The following is a 27,699-nucleotide window of genomic DNA, read 5'->3' as shown; positions in this document are numbered from 1 at the left end:
TTGAAGGTCTCTACTGTTGATACTGTGTTGTCTAGTATTGTAAGAGGTGGTGGTATGGAAGGGTTTCTTCTAAAGTCTACCACCATCTTTACAGTTTTGAGTGTCTTCAGTTCCAGATTCTTCCGGTTACACCACGAGGCAAGTTATATAACCTCCTGTCTGTATGTGGATTCGTCGTTGTCTTGAATGAGACCAATCACTGTTGTGTCATCAGCAAACTTCAGTATTTTAACAGATGGATCATTTGAGATGCAGTCATTGGTATATAGGGAGAAGAGAAGTGGAGAAAGCACATAGCTGGGGGGGGGGGGCTATGCTGATTGTACAGGTATCAGATGTGATTCTGCCTAGCTTTACCTGCTGCTTCCTATCTGTTAGGAAGCTTATGATTCACTTACAAGTGTGTTCAGGTACCGCTAGCTGGTTTAATTTAGTTACAAGAGTGTCTGGAATGATGGTATTGAATGCTGAACTGAAGTCTACAAACAGGACCCTTGCATAGGTATTTGGAGATTCAAGATGTTGTAGGATGTAATGCAGAGCCATGTTAACAGCAACATCTGTCAATCTATTTGCTCGGTATGCATGGGATCTAACAGCAGATCTGTGATGGTTTTCAGGTGGGACAGCAGAAGCCCTTCAAAAATTTTCATAACTACAGATGTTAGAGCAACTGGTCTGTGGTTATTCAGTTCCTTGATGGAGGGCTTCTTTGGCACTGGGATGATAGTAGAGCATTTGAAGCAGGAAGGAACATAGCACATAGTTCACTTAGTGACCATTTAAAGTAACATTGGCACTAAAAATGATTTATGACCGAGCTTCACGCTTATGACTATTGCAGCATTCCCATGGTCAATCATTTTTAGTGCCAAAATTCAGACTCTTGGCAACTGACTCATATTTATGACAGTTGCAGTGTCCTGGGGTCATGTGGTCCCCTTTTGAGACCTTCAGAGAAACATAATCAATGGGGAAGTCAGATTCATTTAACAACCATGACACTAACTTAACAACTGCACTTAATTCCCTTAACAAATGTGGCAAGAAAGGTCATAAAATGGGGTAAAACTCACTTTTAAAATGTCTCACTTAGTAACAGAAATGTTGGGCTCAATTTATGGTTTTAAGTCAAGGAGTACCTCTATTAAAACTACAGGTCCAATCCAAGTGGATCAGAATTTGAGTTGTGTTCCTGAATACCAGCTGGGCAGATAGATAATTTTTGAGGAAGAATTCCAAGGTAGGAGAGCAAAAACTGTCTCCTGTTTATCTCCAACATCAGCCAATTAAGCTAGTTTGCTCAAAACGATGTTTTTTTTTACGGTCTCAAAGTAGGGAAGGAAAAACTATGCCAAAATCCTAGATGACTGTTGTCAATCAATATTGCCAGGTACGAGCTAGGCAGATAAATAGCCTGAACAGGATATGGCAACTTTTTTAATTCCAAGATTAAAAGTATAAGTCCACAGGTTTGTGTAAAATAGTGTCTAAAATTTGAATAGTTTCCTATGATTTGCCACCATTCTGTTGGAAAATGCACCCAGAGCTGAAAAGGCAGTAATAAGGCAGATTATTCTCCCTTCAAAATACACACACACACACACACACACACACACACACACACACACACAAATAGATATATAAATAGATCAAATAGATCTTTATGAGAGGGAGAGGGAGGGAGAGAGATGGGAAGGGGAGAGGAAGAGGGAGAGCTAGCTATTTATTTGTAGATATTTGTATATGGCCTTGTCCATAGATTATAAGCCTATAATCATAAAAGACACATAAAACCATGGTAATAAAACACTCATATCATCACATTGGCCTATCTATCAGCAGCTTCCTGCATATGTTATGAATCTTCTCCAAACAATATCTGATCTTAGAGTTGTGATCTGAGGTAAGTGGTCATACACATCTTTTAAATAAAATCAATATAATCCGTCGAAGAGCATTGTCTTCCTAAATGACTACAGGGAAGAGGCCATTTTGACCTTGAAGAGTAAATTGGCCCAGAGAGAAAACCAAGAATGCCAGTATGTGAGCCTTTGCTTCCCTTATTTCTGGAGAAGGGAGGGACAGAAACATTCCCTGTCAACTTGCATCTACTACCGGGGTGCAGGTTAAATCTGGAGTTTATGGAGCCAAACGTAATGAGAAATTGGGAAGAGGAAAAAATAAAACTCTAGCTCTTTCTTCTAAAGTCAGTCTTTCTTAATTTGATGTCAAGGGGATTCTGGGAATGTAGGTTTATACAATTGGGGCACTTCAACAAGATTATGAATTTCCCCTCAGCAACAGTTAGGGTGAGATTTCCTCAAAGGAGAAACATCTAATGGAATACTTTCTAAGCAGAGATGATGACTGGTACCCATTTATCTACTTGCCATATTGTCTGCTTTTGAATTGCAGGAGCTAAGTATTGAGTGATGGGAGCTCACTCTGTCTCACGGTCCTGACTTGAACTGCCAGAGTGCAGACCATTTCTGGCCGGCAGTTCCAGTGTCATTAAGCCTCTGTGCCAGTGGTGGTATTCTGTAGGCGTGGCTTGGTGGGTGTGGGGTGGTTTGGTGGCCATGGCATGACTTGGTGGGTGTGGCTTGGTGGGCGCGGCAGGGGAAGGATACTGCAAAATCCCCATTCCCTCCCCACTCCTGGGGGAAGGTTACTGCAAAATCCCATTCCCTGCCCCACCCAACTAACTTGCTTTCCAGCTTTGTTCTCCTGTGCAAGGCAACAAAAGAAGACCCAGCCAATCAGCTGGGACTCTGGAGGCAGATAATAGACGGGGGCAAGGCCAGTCAGAGGTGGTATTTGCCAGTTCCCCGAAGTACTCAAAATGGGTGTTGGAAGAAGTTACCGTGAATGCCCTTTCTATCTATGCTGCGAGAGAGCCCAGGATGGATGGGGTTGACTCCTTCCTATGATGTCATAGCTGAGTCTGTACTAAGATATAAAAGCCAGCCCCCGGAAGAGACCCCAGCTTTGGCGAAGATACTTGACAGACTGAAAGGTGTCTCTGAAAGCCCAAAATAAATACAGAAATATGTCTTACCCTCTCCGGACAAATCAAGGGAGAGGCTGGGCTCTCTCGCAGCATAGATAGAAAGGGTGTTCATGGTAACTTCTACCAACGCCCATTCTCCTCCATGCTGCATCGAGAGCCCAGGATGGGACATACTAAAGCTTGCATGTCCACGGGCGGGTCCTCGTCTGGCTCATCACACCGACTGTGGAACCACTTGTTGAAGCACCCATCTGCCGAAGGCTGCAGTCGCCGAGGCAAAAGCATCCAGACGGTAGTGTCTGATGAAAGGAGACGGGGATGTCCATGTGGCCGCACGACAAATCTCCTCCAAGGGTCGCCCAGGCAGCAGAAGTGGCCGCGCTTCTGGTAGAGTGCGCCATCAGACCTTGGGGAACCGGAAGGGCCGCAGCTTTGTAGGCCTGCTCAATGCAAGACCTGACCCACCTGCTAATAGTAGGAGAAGAGGTCTCGTGCCCCAAGTGAGAAGGGAAAAGGAAACAAAATGGCTTCAGACTTCCTGAAGGAGGAAGTGCGCTTAATGAATATTCTAAGAGCCCTTCTTACGTCTAGCGTGTGCCACTGCCGCTCTAAGTCATGGTGCAGGAGAGGACAGAAATCAGGCAAAACAATGTCCTGGGACCTGTGAAACCAGGTGTTAACCTTCGGAATAAATGAGGGGTCCAGACGAAGAACAACCCTATCATCGTGAAAGGAACAAAGGTTCCTTTGATGGAAAGAGCAGCAAGCTCGGAAACCCTCCTGGCAGAAGTGATGGCAACAAGGAACACTACCTTCAGAGTCAGGAAACGGAGAGACACTGTTCGAAGGGGTTCAAAGGGGGGCTTTGTAAGGGCATTAAGGACCAAATGAAGGTCCCAGGAAGGATACCTGTGAACCACCGGAGGGTGCAGGTTGGAAGCCTCTTTTGAAAACCTCCTGACTGAAGTGTGATGGGATAAGGAAGGAAGTGAACCCCATGAAAGGACTGAGGAGAGGGCCGCAACCTGCCTGCGAAAGGTGTTGGGGGCCAAACCTTTCTCCAGCCTATGCTGAAGGAAGCTAAGAACTTCTGCCAACTGGGCTGAAGCAGGAGAAAGACCCTCCCCGAGGCACCATCAGGAAAAAGCCTTCCAGGTGGCATCATAGATGCGCCTTGTAGAAGGTTTGCGAGAAGCCAGGATAGTGAGGATGACCCTTTCTGGAAGATCAGCCTCCTCTAGCCGCTGCTGCTCAAGTGCCACATGGTCAGCTTGAACCACTGGGGCTCTGGGTGGAGCAGGGCCCCCTGGTGAAAGGAGATTAGATGGGCAGGGATCCTCCAAGGAGAACCCACCGATAGGTTGACCAGGTCCTCAAATCAGGGCCTCCTTGGCCAATAGGGTGCCAGGAGGAGCTCCACATGTTCCTCCAACCTCTTCCGAATTACTGCCGGAATGATGGGAAGTGGGGGAAAGGCGTAGAGGAGACCCTTGGGCCATCTGCACCGAAGAGCACTGGTCCCCTCCGTTCCCTGGCAAGGAAACCTGGTGAAGAATCTGGTGACTTGGGCGTTTTGAGGAGTGGAGAAAAGATCCACCTCCGGTGTTCCGAATCTGAGGGAAAGATCCCTAAATAGAGACGGAGGAATGGACCATTCTGCCTGGTCGACTAGGTTCCTGCTGAGCCAGTTGGCCTGGGAGTTGTCGACCCCGGAGATGTGGTCCGCTGAGATCAATAACAGGTGTTTCTCTGCCCATAACCCCAACAGTAGAGCCTCTCTCATGAGGGCTTTGGACCTTGTCCCCCCTTGCCAGTTGACATGAGCCTTTGCAGCCATGTTGTCCATAAGGACTAGAACATGAGAGCCGGTCACTTATTGCCTTATTGAGAGCCAGAAAAATGGCTCTGAGCTCTAGCCAATTTATGGGAAGGGTCTGTTCGGATCTGGACCAAACGCCCTGAGTTATCTGGCCCTGCATATGGGAACCCCAACCCAGGAGGCTGGCATCGGTGGTTATCACTAGCCTGTCTGGGTCCCTGAACAGGAGTCCCCTCCAGATAGATGGGGAATGCCACCAATTGAGAGATCTCCGGATTTGTGGCGGGAGTGAGACTTTGATGGATGAGTGGCTGGTTCCTGCTCGTTGGTAGGGAAGCAAGAACCATTGGAGAGCTCGGGAGTGGAGCCGAGCCCATGGGACAATGCCAATACAGGAAACCATCTCCCCCAGAAGTTTGGACAGCAGCGACAGGGGGACAATTTGATGTTGCTGGATCTGGCTGATGATCTCTGCAAGGCTCTTTCCACCAGCTGGGGACAGGAAAACCTGGCACAACATGGTATTGATGACTGCTCCCAAGTGTTGCAATTTGGTTGTCGGAGAGAGCTGGCTCCTTTTGGTGTTGATGGAAAATCCATGGCTCTGGAGACATGACAGGGTAATTTGCAGATCCTGATGGGTCGCAAGGATGGAAGAGGAAAGAATCAAAATGTCGTCCAAGTAGCATTGGATCCTCACTGGAATAGAACGCAGAGATGCCACCAATGTTACCAGAACCTTTGTGAAGACCCTTAGAGCCGATGAGAGGCCGAAGGGAAGTGCTCGATACTGGTAATGGGTATTCTGATAACAGAAACTGAGAAACTGGCGATGATGAGGCCAAATTGGGATGTGGAGGTAAGCCTAAGTGAGATCAATGGAAGAGAGGAGGTCACCCTCCCGAATGCTCTCTAAAATAGAATGCAGAGTCTGCATTTTAAATCGCCTGTATTTTACAAATTGGTTGAGAAATTTTAGATCAAGGATGGCTCGCCACCCCCGAGGCTTTGGGAACAATGAAAAGGCGAGAGTAAAGTCCACGTCCCCGTTGAGACGGGGGAACAGGTTGAATAGCCCTAATTTCAAGAAGGTTCTGAATGGCCTGATTCATGAGGGCTTGCCTGGAAATGTCCCGAGACACAGGACAGATAAAAAAAAAAATTTGGGGGGGGGGGGTTAGAAAGTCCAATTGTAACCCTGACCTAATAGTGCTGAGCACCCAGGCATCCGTCGTTGACTCCTCCCATTTGGAGGCAAAGAAGGCTAGGTGACCTCCAATGGGTGAGGAGAACGAGGGATTACTTAGAGCGACGGAAGGAACAACCCCCTCCCCCCAAAAGGGCCATTTACCAGTAGAAGGTTGTTGCCTGCCAGATGTTTCCGCCTGTTGGTCTTGGCGTTGGGAGTATGGCCTGTGAGAGCAGGGGAAGCGAGATGAAGTCTCCACTCGGAAGGCAGGGGGGCGATAAGGAGCAGGGCGATAGTCGGCTTTCTTCCCAGAGGAAGAGAGAATTTTATGTTTATCCCTGGTTTCGATAAGGTTCCAGAGCATCGCCAAAAGGCTTATCGCCTGCGAATGGAACTGAAGCCAGCTTCCATTTATGGTGTGACTCCGCCTGCCAATTTCAGAGCCATAAAAGTCTTCTTGCTGCCACAGAAGATGCCATGGCCTTGGATGCAAATTTGGCGGAATTGAGAGTGGCATCCGCAGTGAATTCTGCCGCTGCAATAATCTTATTAAGGTCTTGGTGAGACCGAAAGTCAGAAACAGGCAATCTATTCTGGAGTTGGCGCAGCCACCGTATCGATGCCCTGGTGAAGAAGGATGCTGCTGTTGAAGCCTGAACAGCCCAAGCAGCAGCCTGGTGATTGCGCTTGAGGGTCTGTTCGGAATGTTTATCATCCAGTTTCAGGATATCTTCTGGCTCCGTGGGAGTGCCAGAAGATGAGAACGAGGCCAAAACCGGAATGTCAACAGAAGGCACTGCCAGGGCATTGTCCAGAGCTGCGCTGACATTGTAGAAACGCTTATCTAGAGAAGATGGGCGAGGACCTGCCGAAGGAGAAGCGCACTGTTTCTTGACCATGTCCAGGAACAGAATGGGAGAAGGCAAAACCTCTGCATGCACTACAGGCTTGGAGAAGAGCGAATCCCCTTGGCTAGAGGGATTTCCTTGTGGCTCGGGAGACACTTCCTCTGGCGACAGCTTGGCAGTGACTAAGGCCTTGCTGAGTAATGGTCTGAAGAGAGTAGGTTTGAAGACCAATGCAGAAGATGTCTGCTCTGGGCAAGAATCCTCTTCCTCTGAAAGATTTTGGTCAAAAATCTCACACTCTGAATGAGAAGAGTAACTGTGTTCAGATGGTGAAGGCCTTCCTTCCTCATCAACCTCCTCCCATTCTGGTAGAGAAGAATGGACCCTGAGGTCCTGAGGCCTGTGTAAATCAAGATGATGAGGCAAGGAACTTATAGATTGAGAAGGGAGAAGGGCCTGAACCCTTTCCAGAGGTTGAAGAATTTGCTTGAAGCCTTCAGCCAATCCCTGCCTAATGGCTGATGAGACTACATCTTGGATATCCCTTGGTCTATGCTCAAAGGTAGAGGCAGAAGTCCAAAGGCCCGCTGCTGTGGGAGTGAAGGTAGCTTCAGGCCTAGATTAAGGAGATGTTCGAGGCCTGGAGGGAGGGGGAGGAGCATAGGGCACAGAAGCCTGTTGGAAATAAGGCCCAGATCTGCTTAAATCCTGAGGATCTGACTGTACAGCAAGAGCTTCAGGAGACCAGGATGGAGGATGGAAAGGCTCATAGATAACTTCTCCTCCCCCTGGGAGGGCTTGGTTGGGGCTCACGAGTATCACCTGAAACATGCTGTAGTTGCACTCCCTTCTGTTGAATAGTTCTGTTGAACAGCCTCTCTAGAGCTGCATGTCTGCACTTCTCTGCCCTCAATTCAGCCTTCTTAGGAGCTAGAGCCTTAGCTTTGATTTTAGCAGCCACCTCCCTCTGGACTGATTGGGTGCGTTGCCTACGTCTTTTTCTCCTATTGGGCTTAAGAGACTGTTCCACTGGGGGGGAAAGCTCTGCCTGAGCCTTATCTTGCTCCATTTGTAAAATAAAGGCTCTTGCGTTGGAAAGAAGCTGTTTAGAAATTTTTCTATTGAGCCCCTTAGGATATAAATGGCCCCCGGGCTTATAAAATGGCCGCTCACCTCGTGGTGGAAGGCTTGAATCCAAGATGGCCACTGACTACAGGAAAACAGGCTCCAAGATTGAAGAATCGCTCCTTAGGCTACACAGAGCCCCGAGCGAAGTCAGCAAGGGAAAAACACAGCAACCAGCTACACGATCAGCTGGCTGGAGCTCTTATCAGTTTGCCGATCGTGTTTACGATCGCTCCAAACTGCATGCGTGGGGGAGGTCTGCAGACGCTGCCCAGCTTGCCTGCACAAAGCTCTGTGACGCTGCTCCCAACATTGCAGGGCTCTCCTGAAAGAGCAGCTGCCCAGATCCCTGGGAGCTGCTTGAAGAGAGGAAAAAAGTACTGAAGATCGCTGGTGATTGCTATCTAACAGAACGCTTTCAGAGACACAGCTACTGACTGAAAGGAGCTGAGTCAAAAGCTGCAGTCTCTCCCAGGGGCTGGCTTTTATATCTTAGTACAGACTCAGCTATGACGTCATAGGAAGGAGTCAACCCCATCCATCCTGGGCGCTCGATGCAGCATGGAGGAGAATTTCTGCTACTAGTTCTCCAGAACCAGTCAGAACTGGATGAATACCACCTTTGCTCTGTGCCATCGGGTTCTCCTTGTATAAATGAAAATCACAGTATAAGAGAACACTGCAGCCTTAAAGATAGTTGCTATAGATTACTTAAGGAAAGCTGTTCAGATTACTTTTTTAAAAAATATATTTTTTACTTGGCAAAGTAACTTCAGCTCTGTCTATTAAAGCTTGATGAAGCAATTCAAATGTTATCCAGTTTTGTCTCATATAATTTCTGCTACATTACAAGACTGCAATTGCTGACTTCTAAACTACAAGATGCTAATTCGCTTCGCGTTGCTCTCACTGCATTCAAAGTAATGAGTTTTTCCTTGAGTGACAGCGTATTTCAGTCTCCTGCAAATTAGCTAAGTAAAACTGAACAATGAAGCCCCATTTATTTTACATAAGCAGTTTTAGATAGCATGTATTTATACTATTGTATTAAATTCTCAAAAGAGCTAAGATATATTTGTATAGTTGGGGGTTAAAGGCAAATTAAACAATAAAACCACCAGCTGAAATCATGCTGCAAATGGTATTTAGATCCAAATCTAACGTTTCTTATTTCAAATTATTCTAGGGACCAATCCTAAATATGCTTAGAAAAAATGCTTTAGACATAAATCCTATCAAATTCATATTTGGTGTGAAAACAACCTTGAATTCAATCTGTTTTGTTTTGAACAAATGTATTTTGGATCAATATATTGGATTATGATACCTGGAGGCTTTGAGAAATTTTAGATCCAGTGCAAGCATATCACCTATACAAAAAGAAAATTAAGAAACATTTTCCTTCATAAAGGATAAGTTGAATATTAAGGTATGAAAGGGTTAAGTTCTAAATTCAGGGAAATCACAAATCAAACAGTTTTTACAAGACTACTTTTTTTTACAAAAGTAGTAAAAAACTAATGCATTTGGCAAGCACATCTCTTATATAGCCTTTGGGATCTTTTCAACGGTAACATCTTTTCAAATGGTGAGAACAAATGGAATTTTAGCATTCAGTGTATATACAGTACTTCCCAATATACTTTTCACCTTAACTTGGATTCAGAGTTTCCAAACAAAATAAAATTGCAAGAAGCTTTCTTTGCATATTTTCCCTCTGTACTTGTCTTTTTTATACGTTCAATAAGATTTATTTGTTTCTGGCATACAGTGTCATCTGGGCTCAGCTGTTCTGGTAAATAAACCATGGTTTGTTACATGTGAACTTTTCCAACTGTGATTAATTCAATTAACCATGGTTAAATAACTCAATCTTTAGTGCAGCATATGAACTGTTTTATTGTCACAGTTTGTTTCAAAGATTTCAGTAGGACTGATGTCTTTTACCAGCCCAATTTCTCTCTAACTGAGCTTCATAATTCCAGAATTCCTAATCAGCATGGAACTGAAGTCCACTGAGATTGGCGACAATAATCTGATTTATCTTTTCCATTAATTACATTGTTTTTCAGGGGTCAGGACTTGAAATAGAAGGCAAGCTTCTAAAATACACAAGATAAACAGGTTTCCCTTGCAAGAGCTTATACTACTAACCCCCTAGTAACTTTCACCAATGATGAAAGATGGAAGCTATGTACTCAGGAAATTGCTGCTTATTCTCCTATGAGAAAAATGAAATTTATCTTTTCATAGATAGTCATGGCATGACACATGATACTCTTTTTGTTGTGAATCAATAAAAGTTACTAACATAAATGCGAATCAGGGTTTGGAAACCTGCACACCTGATTGGCCCTTATACAACAACTAGGGATTGGTCCATAAGTAGTCCCTGATTGGCCACTATTTGGACACTTCTCATTGGTTATAAGTTTGAACTTATGACACATGCCATTGGTTAATAAGGTAGCAGATAACCCTATAAAAGGGTTGCTGTTGCCCATAGCCTTGCTCTGTTCTGTTCTATTTACGATTATTAAAGAGTTGAAGTCACTGGTCAGATGTCTGGTCTCCATTATTTCCCAAACTTAACACTGACGACGAGGATGGGATACGGAGACCGAAGAGCTGACTGAGTTACAGAGCAACCAACAGAGCACGTGGTCGAACACGCACCATCAACGGCAACATGGCCAGCGGTGCCGTACCACCCGCTCCATTCAACCCAGAAACCGAAGACTGGGAAGCATACATGGACCGGTTCCAGATGTTTCTGGAGACCAACAATTTGAAAGATGCAACAACCGGCAAAAAAAGAGCTATCTTTCTAACTCACTGCGGGCCTACCATGTTTAAAATGGCAAAATCACTTGCCAAGCCAGCAGAGGTTAAAGAGATGGACTGGGACGTCCTCGAGCCCTTACTATGGGCTCACTACGCGCCCACCGTGCCAACCTTAGTCAGAAGACACGAATATTACCAGAGGGACCAACGGAAGGGCGAAAGCCTTGCCAATTACATCGCGGCCCTCCGCAACCTTGGAGGCCTCTGCGGATTCGCCGACTTAGAAGAAGCCCTCCGGGACCGCCTGGTCCAGAGCAAAATTATGGCTAAGGGGGACATCAGCCTCAACGATGCCCTTAAAGAAGCCTCGGCAGCGGAGGCGACCAAGAAGTCGGCAGCCCGAATGCGCCACACCAACGCACCGCTACGTAAACTCGCCAATGATACCTCGCCTCGCTCAGAGAGACACCCGGTATCGACTCACCACGAAGACCTAGAATCCCCATCAGAAAGCGATGAGGAAGAGGTCAACCGACTCCGAACGGAACGAGACCAGTTCACACAACCCTCATTCCGACCGTGTGCAGGATGTGGGGCGAATCACCCACGATCCAGCTGCAAATTCCTCGACGCACTCTGCCGAAATTGCGGGAGACGAGGTCACATCGCAAAGGTTTGCAGAAGCAAACAAAACTCCAAACCCCGACAGGCCGAATGCCAATCTTCAGGATTCTTCAGCACACACCGAGAAAAACTGAACCACCAATGGGGAAACCACTCCTACAGAAACAAGCCGTCCACCACTTCCATCAGGCGTGAAGAAACCAGGCGGGAAGAGACCCACCAAACAATCACCATTGGCCACGCTACATCCCTTGATGCCGGGAAAATCCGAGTAAAGGTCGCCATCGAAAACAAACCTTGCGTGATGGAGGTAGACTCAGGATCTTCCCTCTCGATGGTGTCATGGAAAACGCTCCAACAGCTCATTCCAACGATTCGCCGCCAAGACCTTAACCCTCAAAGGGTTATACTCAAAGACTATCAGGGCAACCGAATTCCCGTCGTCGGGTCCCGCAGATTCCAGATCTCTTTCAAGGACCGTACCGTCGCTCTGCCACTGACTGTCGTGGACCGCGACAGGCCTAGTCTTTTAGGCCTTCAATGGTTCAGGCCGCTCGGAATTACTGTAGCCGGAGTCCACCGAGCCGAGAGCAACGATTGGGAGGAAGCACTCGTGCAAGAATTCCAAGACGTTCTCGCGAACTGACTAGGCAAGTACAAGGGGACCCCGATCTCGTTTAACTTGAACCCTGAGATAGCACCCATCCGCTTTAAGCCACGTCGGGTGCCATTCGCCTTGAAGCCTAAAATCGACGAACAACTCGATAAGCTAATAGCGCAGGGCGTGCTGGAACCCACCGACCACGCCCGCTGGGAAACCCCTATAGTGACGCCTATCAAGCCTGATGGGTCACTGAGAATTTGCGGAGACTACCGGGCCACCTTAAACCACGCACTACAGCAAAGTGCATATCCAGTGCTGGTAGTGCAACACTTGCTCCATTCCCTGGGTGGCGGGAAAGTTTTCGCTAAACTAGATCTAGCCCAGGCGTATCAGCAATTGCCTGTAGATCCTACCACGGCAGAAGCGCAAACTATCGTAACGCATAGGGGCGCATTTAAATGCAACCGGCTCCAGTTCGGGGTAAGCGTTGCCCCCGGAATCTTTCAGAGTTTAATGGAAAGGTTGTTACAAGGGATCAGAGGGGTCGTACCATATTTCGATGATGTACTCATCGCCGCCCCTAACAAAGACATCCTAGAAAAGCGACTCAGAGAGGTTTTACGAAGATTCCAAAACGCAGGCCTCAGAGTTAAAAAGATAAATGCCAGTTATGTACCGAAAAAGTAGAATTTTGGGATACCTCCTGGACAGCCAAGGAATCCATCCCACGAAGACAAATTAAGGGCGATTAAAAAGGCCCCCACTCCAAGGAACAAGGCAGACCTACAGGCGTTCCTTGGACTTATCAATTTCTATAATGTCTTTTTACCCCACAAAGCAACGGTAGCAGAACCATTGCATAGACTATTAGACAAAAAAGCAACGTGGATTTGGGGACAACGGGAACAATGTGCTTTCCAACAAGTAAAGAAATTGCTAACTTCTGATTCTGTACTTATGCAGTACAACGAGACTCTTCCGCTCACTATCACGTGTGACGCATCACCTTTTGGGGTTGGGGCAATTCTGGCCCACGTATTACCAAATGGAGCGGAAGCCCCCATCGCGTTTTTTTCGCGAACCCTAGCTAAAGCTGAAAGAAATTATAGTCAGCTGGACAAGGAAGCTTTAGCTATTGTGGCTGCAGTTAAAAGATTTCATGAATATGTTTATGGCTGTGCGTTTACAATAATTACTGATCATAAACCGCTACTGGGGATCATTGCGGGTAATAAACCAACCCCGTATATATTGTCCCCCAGAATGACCCGTTGGTCTGAATTCTTGGCGGCCTACAACTACACCTTGCAACATCGCCCGGGGAAATCAATTCTCCACGCTGATGCATTGAGCAGAACACCGCTCCCAGACTCTGTTGTAGATCCAGCCCCAACCATCTCAACACTACAGATTGAAGCTTTACATGCACCACCATTGACGGCTAGAGACATTGCCTTTGAAACGAAACGCGACCCAGTTCTGCAACACATCCTGCGCTGGGTTGAACAGGGGTGGCCGACGGACCAAATAGCACCGGAATGGGCGCCTTTCAAAGCCCGCCAAACCGAACTGTTTTCCCAAAAAGGCTGTATCTTGTGGGGCGATCGAGTCGTAATCCCTGGCAAATTGCAACAAACTGTTTTGGCGGTATTGCATGAGGGACATCCGGGTATCGTGCGGATGAAAGCACTCGCATGCAGCTACGCTTGGTGGCCGGGAATCGACAAAAGAATCGAGGCCTGGGTCGCTACTTGTCAACGTTGCCAGGACGTCAGCAACGCCCCACCTAAAGCAAGCCCAACCGAATGGGAAACTCCGAGGGGACCTTGGTCCCGTATTCATATTGACTTTGCGGGGCCTACCAAAGGACACACTTTCCTTATTACTGTCGACGCCTATTCAAACTGGCTCGAGATTCATCGAATGAATACAACTACAACGGACTCAGTCATCAATAAATTAAACAGACTATTTGCCACACACGGGTTTCCGGACGTGTTGGTCTCGGACAACGGCCCACAGTTTACTGCATTACCCTTTGAACAATTTCTTGCTGATCGAGGCATCCGCCATGCGCTAACCTCGCCCGCGCACCCTGCGGCGAATGGACGTGCAGAACGCATGGTACAATTTGTAAAAAAGACCCTGCACAAAATGGAATTTGGCAACATTGACGAGAAAATCAATCGAATTCTCTTGTTGCAGCACATCACGCCCCACAGCGTGACCAACAAAACGCCCGCTGAACTTCTTATGGGGCGGAAACTACGATCGCACCTTGACCGGCTCCACCCCGCATTCGCACCGGAAAAGCCCTTCGGCTCCAGCAGCAAATGCCGGGAATTTAAGGTAGGCGATTTAATCTTTGCCAAAAACTTTTCCGGCGACCCGTTATGGATACCCGCAACCGTTACCCACCTTACCGGGCCTAGATCTTACCGCCTGCTAACGGACGATGGGAGGGTGTGGAAACGCCACATAGACCAACTCCGATCGAGATTACCACCCAGCACCCATGACTCCCCAGGTTCACCAACTCAAGGGGGAGGCAATATCGAGGAAACTGACTTTGATATGACAAATAGAGGGCCAACGGAAACCCTACGGCCCAGCGGAACACCGGAACTTGAAGCGGGGAGGGAGTTGAATTTTTCAGGGAACTTTAATACGGGGGAAACCGAACTGCAAAACCCCGAAGAAACACGGAGTAGCAGAGACAACCACAGTGGAAGCAGCACGGAATCACCGTGCAGCGAAACTGAATTTAATAAAGATAATCCAAACGCTCCACCGGAGCCAGACCTTAGACCAAAACCGGTGGAGCCACGGAAATCATCCAGACAGACCAAACGGCCTGTCTATCTTGAGGATTTTATTACAGCTCCCCTCAAACGGAACCCAAGGGGGAGGGGTGTTGTGAATCAATAAAAGTTACTAACATAAATGCAAATCAGGGTTTGGAAACCTGCACACCTGATTGGCCCTTATACAACAACTAGGGATTAGTCCATAAGTAGTCCCTGATTGGCCACTATTTGGACACTTCTCATTGGTTATAAGTTTGAACTTATGGCACATGCCATTGGTTAATAAGGTAGCAGATAACCCTATAAAAGGGTTGCTGTTGCCCATAGCCTTGCTCTGTTCTGTTCTATTTACGATTATTAAAGAGTTGAAGTCACTGGTCAGATGTCTGGTCTCCATTATTTCCCAAACTTAACACTTTTCTTCTGATTTTTTTTGTTCACCATATCTCATTTCTGCTATTTAATAGGCAGAAGATCAACTTGAAATGAAACTGAACTAAATCTAAGCAAGCAATAGGTTAATATGTGTGTGCCGCTTTTTTAAATGTGATATTTAATTCTCTCAAATAGACAGTGAAGCCTACAGTAAGCATGTGTGGAGCTGTTGAGGGACAGATTATATCTCTTTGAAATATAACATAAAATACTATACCTCATATTGGGACAAGGACATTGCCATTGATAATGGCTGAATGGCTTGTCAGATTATATTTCTCATCTCTAAGTAGGTACTATGTATGCTGCTTCATATCTTCCATTTGCCAGTTCTTGCAGACAGATTTCAAATTTTCCAAAGAATTTATTAACATCTAGGAAAATGCACTGCTCAAAAAAATAAATACTTAAACAACACAATGTAACTCCAAGTCAATCACACTTCTGTGAAATCAAACTGTCCACTTAGGTAGCAACACTGATTGACAATCAATTTCACATGCTGTTGTGCAAATGGAATAGACAACAGGTGGAAAGCATAGGCAGTTAGCAAGACATCCCCAATAAAGGAGTGGTTCTGCAGGTCACCACTTTTCAGTCCCTATGCTTTCTGGCTGATGGTTTGGTCACTTTTGAATGCTGGCCGTGCTTTCACTCTAGTGGTAGCATGAGACGGAGTCTACAACCCACACAAGTGGCTCAGGTAGTGCAGCTCATCCAGGATGGCACATCAATGCGAGCTGTGGCAAGAAGGTTTGCTGTGTCTGTCAGTGTAGTGTCCAGAGCATGGAGGCATTACCAGGAGATAGGCCAGTACATCAGGAGATGTGGAGGAGGCCCTAGGAGGGCAACAACCCAGCATCAGGACTGCTACCTCCACCTTTGTGCAAGGAGGGACAGGAGGAGCACTGCCAGAGCCCTGCAAAATGATCTCCAGCGGGCCACAAATGTGCATGTGGTCAGAAACAGACTCCATGAGGGTGATATGAGGGCCCGACGTCCACAGGTGAGGGTTGTGCTTACAGACCAACACCGTGAGGGACGTTTGGCATTCGCCAGAGAACACCAAGATTGGCACATTCGCCACTGGCGCCCTGTGCTCTTCACAGATGAAAGCAGGTTCACACTGAGCACATGTGACAGACTTGACAGACTGAGCACATGTGACAGACTTGATGTGGAGACGCTGTGGAGAACATTCTGCTGCCTTCAACATCCTCCAGCATGACCGGTTTGGCAGTGGGTCAGTAATGGTGTGGGGTGGCATTTCTTTAGGGGGCTGCACAGTCCTCCATGTGCTCGCCAGAGGTAGCCTGACTGCCATTAGGTACCGAGATGAGATCCTCAGACCCCTTGTGAGACCGTATGCTGGTACAGTTGGCCCTGGGTTCCTCCTAATGCAAGACAATGCTAGACCTCATGTGGCTGGAGTGTGTCAGCAGTTCCTGCAAGACGAAGGCATTGATGCTATGGACTGGCCCGCCCGTTCCCCAGACCTGAATCCAATTGAGCACATCTGGGACATCATGTCTCGCTCCATCCACCAATGCCACATTGCACCACAGACTGTCCAGGAGTTGGGGGATGCTTTAGTCCATGTGTGGGAGGAGATCCCTCAGGAGACCATCCACCACCTCATCAGGAGCATGCCCAGGCATTGTAGGGAGGTCATACAGGCATGTGGAGGCCATACACACTACTGAGCCTCATTTTGACTTGTTTTAAGGACATTACATCAAAGTTGGATCAGCCTGTAGTGTTTTTTTTTCCACTTTAATTTTGAGTGTAACTCCAAATCCAGACCTCAATGGGTTGCTCAATTTGATTTCCATTGATAATTTTTGTGTAATTTTGTTGTCAGCACATTCAACTATGTAATGAACAAAGTATTTAATAAGAATATTTCATTCATTCAGATCAAGGATGTCTTATTTTTGTGTTTCCTTTATTTTTTTGAGCAGTTATGTTTTGACTTATCCAACTGACTTTGGGTACAGAAAGAAGGCCATAATCATGGATGGAAATTTAGCCTTAGAATAACAGAGTTGGAAGAGGCCTTGTAGGCCATCTAGTCCAACCTTCTGCTCAAGCAAGTGGCTGTCCAGTTTCTTCTTGAAAGCCTCCAGAGATAAAGCACCCACAATTTCTGAAGGCAAGTTGTGTCATTGCTTGTTCTCATTGTCAGAAAATTTCTCCTTATTTCTAGGTTGAATCTCTCCTTGATCAGTTTCTATCCACTGTTCCTTGTCTGGCCTTCACGTGCTTTGGAAAATAGGTTATCTACTACTTCTTTGTGACAGCCCCTCAAATACTGGAAGACTGCTATCATGTCACCCCTGGTCCTTCCCTTCACTAGACTAGCCATGCTAAGTTCTTATAGCCATTCTTTATACGTTTTAGCTTCCAGGCCCCTGATCATCTTTGTTGCTCTTCTCTGCACTTTTTCTAGAGTCTCAACATCTTTTTTATTGTGTGGTGATCAAAACTGGGTACAGTATTCTAGGTGTGGCCTTATTAAGGTTTTATAGAGCAGTTCTAGTAGCTCAAATGATCTTGATTCAATCCTCCTGCTAATGCAATTTAGGATTGCATTTTTTGGCTATTGCCACACACTGCTAGCTCATCTCTAATTGACTGTCCATTAGAACTCCAATCCTTCTCACAGTTACTGCTATTAAGCCAGGTTTCACCTAATATGTACATGTGCTTTTCGTTTTTGTTGCCTAAGTGTAAGACTTCACTTGTTCTCTACACTGAATTTCATTTTGTTAGATAGGGCCCAATGTTCAGGTCTGTTGAGACCAGTGGTGGGATTCATTTTTTTTTTACTACGGGTTCTGTGTGCGTGGCTTGGTGGGTGTGGCAGGGGAAGGATACTATAAAATCTCCTGTCAGAGATGGTATTTGCCAGTTCTCTGAACTGTTCAACATTTCCGCTACCGGTTCTTCAGAACTGGTCAGAACCTGCTGAATACCACCTCTGGTTGAGAACCATCTGGATGAGCCTATCATCTAGCGTGTTGGCTATTCCTGCCAGCTTAGTGTCATCAGCAAATTTGAAGAGCTCCCCTTCTACTCCCTTATCTAAGTCACTTATGATTTAAAAATCACAGTGACCTTTAAGAATATTCAGATATATCAAATTATATATCAAGTACCAATTATATAGTAATCATAGAGTGAAGGAACTTTCTTTTCAACAGAATGTGTGGGATTTTTTAATCATACTGCAAATCTTAATGTAAATATTTATCTGTCGCAGGATTTTTTTTGAAAACTATTTTATGAATTGTATCATATTTACATATAATCAAACTTTAATATGATTGGACTGTGTGTCTTACATTTTATTCTGTATACCTCTATTATTCTTTCCACACATTCTTCCCTATATACATACATACATACATACGTGTGTGTATGTGTCTATGTACATTGGGTAATTCAGAATGAAATCTCTGATGAAGTCCACAAATGTTTACAACATAAACAGATTTTAGTTTAGTTTGATTTTCTGTCAAGTGCCAGAAGATTCTTTTATCATTTCTGTTCCACACAGCAATTTTGGAACTGAAGAAACCTATTAATAGTTTCTGTGGATAGCAGTCTCTGGTCTCTGGCCAACCTGATTTAATTACAAAAATATCCTCAAGTGCAAGTCTCCCAGCCTCATCTTTATTAGGGATTCCATAACTTTCTCAGACAATAAAAAAGTAGATCTTAATAGGAAGTGTGCATAACTAACTAGATGAAATGTGAAAGGTAAGCAGAAATTGCCATTGGAAGAAATTCCAGGGGAGGGGGAGGAAATGGTGGGTGAGCAGAATTTTGTTTGCAAATAATATTAAAGACTCCAATGACCAGCAAGAATGACTCCTCACATTTAAAGAGCACCTGTCATTTCAGAACCATCACTGAAGCACCTGTTAGCAGGCATCCACTCACCTGCTGCCTGCCACATCCCTCACCTTGTTATGTCACTGGTGTATCACCAGCTGCCCCATTAAAGTGAATGGGAATGTCGGTGAGTCAAAGCGAGCCAGAGGAGCAGCCGCTGTGGGACAGAGATGACAGCTGCTCTTTAAAAATTATGATTTAAAGCGAGTTGATTTAAAGCGAGCCTTTTTACTCGTGATTTAAATAGACTTGATTTAAATAAAATCCACCCACCTTCTGGTGGTGTTCAGAGATTGCTTATCCTCTATCAAACTCATTTTATGAATCTGCAAACTCCTGCTCATGGAAGCTCTCACTAATTTATTTTGAGAATGTGCATAATAGGCCTTTGAAAGACCAAATGTGCCTACCAGCTTGAAAAGTTTGTGAACTTCAACTCATCAGTTCTGCCTTGGCAAGCAAATTGTTCCTATTTTCAATTTCAAAAGTATTGCACAGATCTTTCTTCCCAACTCATCTCCCCTCTTTTTTTCAAATGCAGTTTTCAATGTTAAAAAGGAACACATTCAAATGTACATTAAAAAGTGCTAAGTTATCACAAAATGCACCAAAGTCTTACAAAATCCAATGAAGCATTTTATTTCAGCAAATTAAAAAAAAAGGAAATTAATGCACACATGGGATACAATTGAGTTATGAGCGAACGTGTACAATATTTGTAAAGGTTTCAAATAGCTGAATTGTCAGTATTCCCACTGGGGATGTTTGCAAAACTTTTCCCTTACAGGCAGTCCTCAACGTATGACAGCTTAATGTTTTAAAGTTATAATAGTCTCGCAAAAAGTGACTCATGACTCAAAGTTATTGCCCTTCACACTAACGCACAATCATGTGATTCGGGCATTTGGCAAGTAGTTTGCATTTACGAAGTTCGCAAAATCTTGCAGTTATGTGATCACAATTTGTGACCTTACCAGTCGGTTTCCAACAAGCCAAGTCAACTGGAGATGCTAGAGTCACTTAATGACATGAGATTCCGTTAAACTCCACTGTAATTCACTTAACAATCATGATAAAATGATTGTAAAATCATCTCATCACCTGGTGACTTGCTTAAATATTGCACTGCTTAGTGACCAAAATTATGGTACCCGCTGTTGTTGTAAGCTGAGGACTACCTATATAGACAGTCTTCTAGAAAAAGTAGCTAAGGCTACTCAAGGTTGCTCATTTAATAAATCCTGACACTTTCCTGTTATAGATATTTTCTCCTTCTTCCTCCCCAGCTTCTTCAAATGAAAGTTAGCCTGCATCCTAAATGGTTATGTGAAGGTCACATTAACAAAACGCTCTGAAACTGCTTTAATAAAGGCAGGAGGAAATCATTCCAAAAAAGCAGATTTACAGAGCCAATTAAATTAAGCCTTCTAATATATTAACTATAGTTAGGCACCATGTTGAGTCAGAGGGAAAATGGCAATAAAGAGAATAGGCAGCATCAGTTCCTCAGTCATAAAAATGAGGCTGCCAGAAGGAATGACTTCAGTATTGTTTTAAATATTTGCTGGAGTAGACCTTGACAGTCGAAGGCACACATAACAGAAAAACAGCTCCACTAGGCACAGAGCAACCTTTTTAGACAAATATATCCATAAATGAAAAGTGTAAAGTTTAATGAGTGCAAATATTTACAAATGACATAGACTTGGCTTGGTGGCAAAAAGCCAATTTTGTTATCCTTGTCAGAACAATTGGCTAGACATGAGACTCATGAATATGCTGACATCCACAGAATTGTTTTTGTCATTATAGAAATATGCAATAGGTCTCCCTCGGTTGTCTAGGAAAAGAGGACAGCACCAGAATTTTGAGTGGACGTTCGGGTGACTGGAACAATTTCCATTTCTTTAATGGTTAAAGAATCTCTACCCTTCCCAATTTAATCACCATCATCTCCACCACCATCAACAACAGCAATCCAGAGAGACTTTAATCCTTGGTAAAATGATAGCCAAGAATGACTTCACACAGCAACGTCTGAAAGAAAATCACAATAGCTGAACAGTCTAATTCTCTGGAGGGGAGAGGGGGAAAGGAGAGAAGAGAAGAGAAGAGAAGAGAAGAGAAGAGAAGAGAAGAGAAGAGAAGAGAAGAGAAGAGAAGAGAAGAGAAGAGAAGAGAAGAGAAGAGAAGCAGCATCAAGCTGGATGGACTCAGTTACAATTGCAATGAGTGCACCATTGGAATAGCCAAAGGAAAAGGTTACGGAATAAATCATAATGGAGAAAATCCTGGATCCAATGTCTTTTGGCAATTCCATAGCTTCAGGGCCTTGCACAAACCCAGAAGGATCAGGGCTAGAGCTCCAGAGTATCTTAAGTAATAATATTTTTTTTTTTTGAAAATGTCATTTTTCTCAGAGTCTAATAAGGCACAACAGAAAAGGAAGAAAGGATGGGGAAGAAAAACAAGGTAACTCATGCATGAGTTCTTAATGCTTTAAAGTTAGGATAGTGACCAGTTAAGATGGAAATAGGCTCAGAAAAACTATGGTGATATCATTACTCCAGAATAAACCTATTGCAGTAGAAGAAGAGCAGGCAGAATTTAAGGACAGAATCAAGAGAGAACTCAGCCTAGAATAATTATATTACCACAAATGCTCCAAGGTCATACCCCTTGAATTCCATTAACTCTTTATCTAGCACCAATTTAGTGCTAACTGTTAATTGACCAGATTCTTGTGTATAGGCTTGTGCAATAAATCTTCTGAACTGGAACTTATGTGTGATCCTGAATCTTCATGCTTGACAATTGTTTGTTCTCAAGCACAAAGCCCTGATGGCCAGTATGAAGAATATGGAAAGGTGGCAGGGTTAAAAATTAATAAAGAAAAAACAAAAGTGATAACAAAAAACTGTACAAATGAACAAAAGGAAAAACTAACAAAAAATTAGGGATACAGGTGTAAAGTAAAGTAAAATATTTGGGGATATGGCTGACAGCTAGGTGCTCATCAATTAAAAAATATAATTATGATAAATTAACAATCCAAATATTTAAAGACTTAGATAATTGGGCTAAACTACAAATATCTCTATTAGGCTGTATTGCATTAGTAAAAATGATCGTTCTGCCAAAATTGTTGATTAGTAAAATATATAAATATCTATTGGATTATAAACTAAAAGAAGAAACAGTCAAGGAGTGTATGATAATTTGGGCAAAAAATGTGGGCCACAGTATTGAATTAGACAAGTGGGAACGTATTTGGGAAACAAACTACAAATTAACTATGTCAACCTCTTATAAAGAGAACCTCTATAAAATGGTGTATCATTGGCACTTGCCACCCGCAAGACTGGCTAAGATGTTCCCGAACCTCTCCCCAAACTGCTGGAAGTGTAACTGCGTCCAGGGAACATATTTTCATATATGGTGGACCTGTCCATTTGTGCAAAAGTTTTGGAAAAATATCAAAAATTGAGAAGAATAATTTCAGGCAAATCAGAGAGATATCACTTTAATGAATTCACTAACAAATAGCAGCTGAAGTTTTGTTCATTCAGTTTCCAAGATTCTTTATCCCACCCCACAATCTTTTTTTTTTTTACATTAAACATGTCATTTTCAATAAACCTGATTAACAACATTCCATGTGAATCTTGCTTTCCCTGGTCATGTGGTGATATTTGGGACAGATACTGGTATATGCAAAGCAGGTGATATTATATAAAATTTAATGCAATTTAGAATATTTTATTTTCATTTTTTGGGTTCCCATGACAGTGTACAATTTTGTACAATGGCGTTGTTATCTGTATAGTGTAGGCTGTGACCTTAGTCACAAGATCTGCTGCACCATATTTACAATCCAGAATAATTTTATGGGCAACACAGAATGCCACAATATTAAAAAAAATATTTGGGATGAAGAGCGGAAGGTTATCCAGAAGATACAGAAAATCCATGTTTAAAACTCCTTAGCATTGCAAGATATTGACCCAAGCAACATTGGAATGTATCAACCATAGATATACAAGCTGTATAGTGAACCTTATTATTTAGATTTATAGGAAAGTTAATAGCTTATGTTTCATCCATGAAGGAAGATGCATCTCACACATCTAAAAAGGAAGATGTTTCATCATGCAGTTTTCACTTGACACACAGAAAGGTAAGATTAACGTACTGTTCTTGAAATTCTAAACTCTATCTACTTACATGACTGCATGCTATTAAATGTAACTGACAGCATCATTCAGACATTTATTTTACAGTTCCCCCTCACCTTCAAGCCATAAAGTGCCTTTCACTGTCAACTGATAAGCCAGTGTAGTGATGACCAGGCTGAGTCTGAGGGAGGGGTCAAATATATCATCAGTCATGAGTTCTTTCAGCCCACCTTGAATTTCTTCTCTACTGCCAAATTGCTTTGACTGTTAGTAGTTCAGATTCTTATAGAGAGTTTAAGCTTGCAATAAATTTTTACACCCATTTGAACTGTCTGAGTCTCCTGATTTCCCTGGCCGCTGGACCATCAGCCTTTATTTATCATAGTGTGATGAGCCTGCTCTCAACCCTAGCTTTTCACTGTCTTTTTAAGTATCCATGGAACCATGAAGATATAAAAACAATCACTTTGCTAATAAGCAACTGAAAGTATGTGTAGCTTGGATTCTGGTAGTTAATAATTCTCCTAGGAGAAAGAGATATGGGATGGGCGAAGGGATAAATCTTAAAAGAAAACGCTGAGGTAGAATTTTCTTATGAAAGAAGAAACTTGGAATTGGAGGTGATGATTAGTAGCTACAATGCCCAAAACAGAGTGAGACAAGCTCTAGTACCTGCTGAAGATGGATTGTTCACTTCAGTCCAGAGAAAGGACAGCAAGTGATTCTAAAATGGATTAGGGCGTGTTTGCGCTACTGAATATTTGTTCATTTGTGAATGGTACAAAGTCCACAGAGCATTCAAGTAGAACACTACTGGTAGAATAGTGCTGAAGAGGAAGAAGACTCACATCGGACCTAATCTGCTCATTATTGAAGATACTGAAGATGGATGAAAGGTCAATGACTTGTCAAAGGATCGCCAGCTAGATCAAAGCCAGCTTCTTAAGTTCATCTGACTGACTCAAAGAGAGAGGAAATCTTGTCAATAATATATGTTAAATCATTCTTTAACTCTAGAATTAGAAAGAGTAGTTGGGGAAGAATGAGAATAGTGCACCTATGTGTTATATTTAATTAATCAACTAATAAAGGAAATAGGGTTTTGTGCTGCACTTGAATAATGCCCCAAATTAGCAAGGTTGGACAATTCTATGGTCACTGTTGAGGAGTTTGAAGGCTGCAAAGTGGGTGGGATCACATCACACATATGTTTGAATTTGCATGCTGCAAAGGTAGAAAAAAGGTAAACTGTCCATATCTTCTGAAATCATATAGCTGCTTCATAAATGGTTTCTGGTTATTTTTGCAAACAAAAACCATGTCAGTTTAGAAAAAGATGCAGCTCCTTTAATAACTGAAAGGGAAGTGCTTTGCATGTATTATCATGCAGTACAAAAAAATTTTCCCCAAAAATATTTGCTCTGCTCTCTAAGCCCTTTGGAAAGCCCTCCTACACGATGAAAATCAATGCTCCAAGAACTTAACAGCTAAGGCTCTTGAGAACAGTTGAAGATGCATTTGTTAGAATAGGGAGTAAAAGAAATATTTATGGTAAGCCCAGACCCTCTATTGGTGTTAGGAAAAGTGAGCGGATATTTACAGGCTGGGGCATTAGAACTTCCATTGAAGCAGGCCAGTATTTTAATGATCTCACTATTATTATTATCTCATTATTCTAATTTCTTTGTTGTCCCCAAACTAATATTTATTTATACATTGTCCATGTCATTATTCAAAATGCCTTTACAGCTGCTTTCTCAACCTGATGTCCTCCTGATTTGTCAAATTTCATCTCCCACAAATTTCCAGCCAGCAAAGCCATCACTGAACATTCCAGAGATTGAATTTATACTTCTGAAGAATGCCCAGCTTGGGAAAAACTGTCCAGCTGGTATCATATACATCTGTGAGTCCACTTTCTAACATTCAACTTGCCTGCTCCGCAAATTTTGTCCTACGGTTTTAGTAACATCTGTTATTCCTGCTGGCTTAATAAAATATAACAAAGGGTTTATTGGTTCCCAGTGTCCCATTAGTTTTAGCTCTAATATACACAGGTAGTCCTTGGAATTGCTTTTGCTAAGTAATGAAGTTGTGAAGCACAACATCACATGACTGTGCAACTTAACAAGGGCAGTTCTGGAAGTCCTGGTTGTTGTCCTTAAGCAAAGACTGTGCAAGTTGTTAAGCGAGGACTTCATATGACTACAACTTCTGACTTCTTGCCAGCTTTCCCACCGACTTTCTTGTGGAAATTGGGAGGTGTTGCTGCAGAGTAAGAAACCTAAGGATCAATTGTTACTCATACAGAGCCAACATAACTTTGAAAGATTGAGTAGGTGGTCATTAAATGAGGAGTACCTGTAAACTGCTATTCTGCACAGTAGCCAGGTTATGCCCTAAATTTAATCCTCTAGGCTAGATTTATAATGTGCCAGTTTAGTTACTTCTTCCCTGTGACTGATTAACTTCTTCACACAATTGTTCCTTTAATAACCAATTTTAGAATAATGTTGTATTTTTGCAAATACAAATTTGGCACCCTGATTGGTGCCTACTTACCCCTTCCTAAACTACAACATTTTTTGAAAACATGCAGTGTCATTTGCAAGATCTAATTGTATGTCAAGAATCAACATGTGGCTGACATATCATACTAAAGCCACTAGCATGTTTTCTATTTTGGTTTCTTATCTGTGGTTGGCTCAACAAATGAGTTAAATAAGCTATTATTATTTATTACATTTATTTGCCAGCCATTTCGCTGCAAGGTGACTCTCATATTATCAACATTGTGCATGAATCTAAAGGTTTTGGAAAAATCCAGCAAGATTGGGTAATGATTTTGTGCAAGAATGAAATTTTACAAGCTGTTACTTTCACTTTAATGCTTTGGTAAGGCTACACTTGGAAAACTGCATCCAGTTTTGGTCACCATGATGTAAAATAGATATTGAGACTCTAGAAAGAGTGCAGAGAAGACCAATAAAGATTATTAGAAGACTGGAGGCTAAAACATATAAAGGATGGTTGCTGGAATTGGGTAAGTCTAGTTTGATGAAAAGAAGGACTAGGGGTGACATGATAGCAGTGTTCCGATATCTCAGGGGCTGCCAGAAAGAAGAGGGAGTCAAGCTATTCTCCAAAGCACCTGAGGGCAGGACAAGAAGCAATGGGTGGAAGCTAATCAAGGAGAGAAGCAACCTAGAACTAAGGAGAAATTTCCTGAGGGTTAGAACAATTAATCGGTGGAACAACTTGCCTCCAGAAGTTGTAAATGCTCCAACACTGGAAATTTTTAAGAAGAAATTGGATAACCATTTGTCTGAAATATAATAGGCTTTCCTGCCTAAGCAGTGGGTTGGACTAGAAGACCTCCAAGATCTCTTCCAACGCTGTTATTCTATTCTAGTGTTACTGCATATGAAAGAAATCCTCTTAATAGAAACCTGATTGAACAGGCAATGAGAAAGACAGCTAGATGACTAAATTGATAGATCAACTAAGGACAAGTTATGGTTAATTTTAAGACAATGTTCTTTTCCAGTGCATGGCACTACTTCTACAATTATGTAGTTTTCGAGGAGTGGAAGTGTTGAAAATTGAAGAGAGAATGCTGTTCTCCTAAATCTCATGCATTGGGGATAATCATGTATGTTGCCTATAGCAGATCACTTTTCATGGAGAAAATCTAATTATGTGGGTTTTTAAAAAACATAATCAATAAATCAACAGCAGACGACAGCATGTGACTAAAAAACCTAAAAGAATCAGATAAGAGACCACCAGAAAGTTCTAAGGTTAAGTCTGAAAGTCAACCTGGATAAAATAATGGCTTGAATCAAATTCTGAATTTGTTTTTTTTTTATTCTGACAAGGATGATAAGTGAGTATAGGTACTTGGTTCCCAAATTACCTGCCAGTGGTCTTAATATTTTTCTTACTTCCTGAAAGGAAAGGTGGAAAATATTGCAAAGGGAGGCTGTGGTTGCTGTAAACACCAGAGCACAAATCCCAGGAAAGTTTACTGAGAAGTATAAACCCCATTTCATTCGAAAGGATTTGTTTCTAAAGGATGCATTCTAAAGAATGCATCCAAGAGGACAATTTTCTAGTGATGAAGGACCCCATTTAATGAAAGAAAAGAGCAGCAAAAAGACCACTAACATCATTATATCCTTGCAATTAGCAAAAGCAAAAAAAGGGGGTTCTTTTTTTTAGCCCTATGTTTTGGGTTTTTATTAAACTGCTGGTGACCTTCTACCGCTGCATCATAGAGAGCATTTTAACATACTGCACCTCTGTATGGTTTGCCAATTGCACAGTGGCAGATAGGAAAGCACTCTAGAGGGTTAATGTCATTGCCCAGAAGATCATTG

At 43.2% G+C, this 27,699-nt stretch overlaps 1 protein-coding gene across 3 annotated transcripts in view; it reads right to left on the bottom strand.

The window, feature by feature from the left end:
• SERPINI1 (serpin family I member 1) overlaps positions 1-27,699 on the bottom strand; it is a 150,416-nt gene that overhangs the window by 115,843 nt on the left and 6,874 nt on the right. Inside the window, exon 1 of one of the 3 annotated variants that reach the window (XM_087965283.1) lies at positions 23,993-24,046. The exons of the other annotated variants lie outside the window; for them this stretch is intronic. The gene's annotated coding sequence lies outside the window, so the exon portion shown is untranslated. Of the gene's footprint in view, positions 1-23,992; positions 24,047-27,699 lie in introns of those variants that run through there. 3 annotated transcript variants of the gene reach the window in all.

The sequence above is a fragment of the Notechis scutatus genome, chromosome 4 (assembly GCF_049901735.1).
Source record: "Notechis scutatus isolate UNSWTSFEM ecotype Mainland chromosome 4, rNotScu1.2, whole genome shotgun sequence".
Taxonomy (NCBI): Eukaryota; Metazoa; Chordata; class Lepidosauria; order Squamata; family Elapidae; genus Notechis; species Notechis scutatus.
The sequence above is the reverse complement of the archived record's forward strand: the minus strand, read 5'-3'. Positions and strand labels throughout refer to the sequence as shown.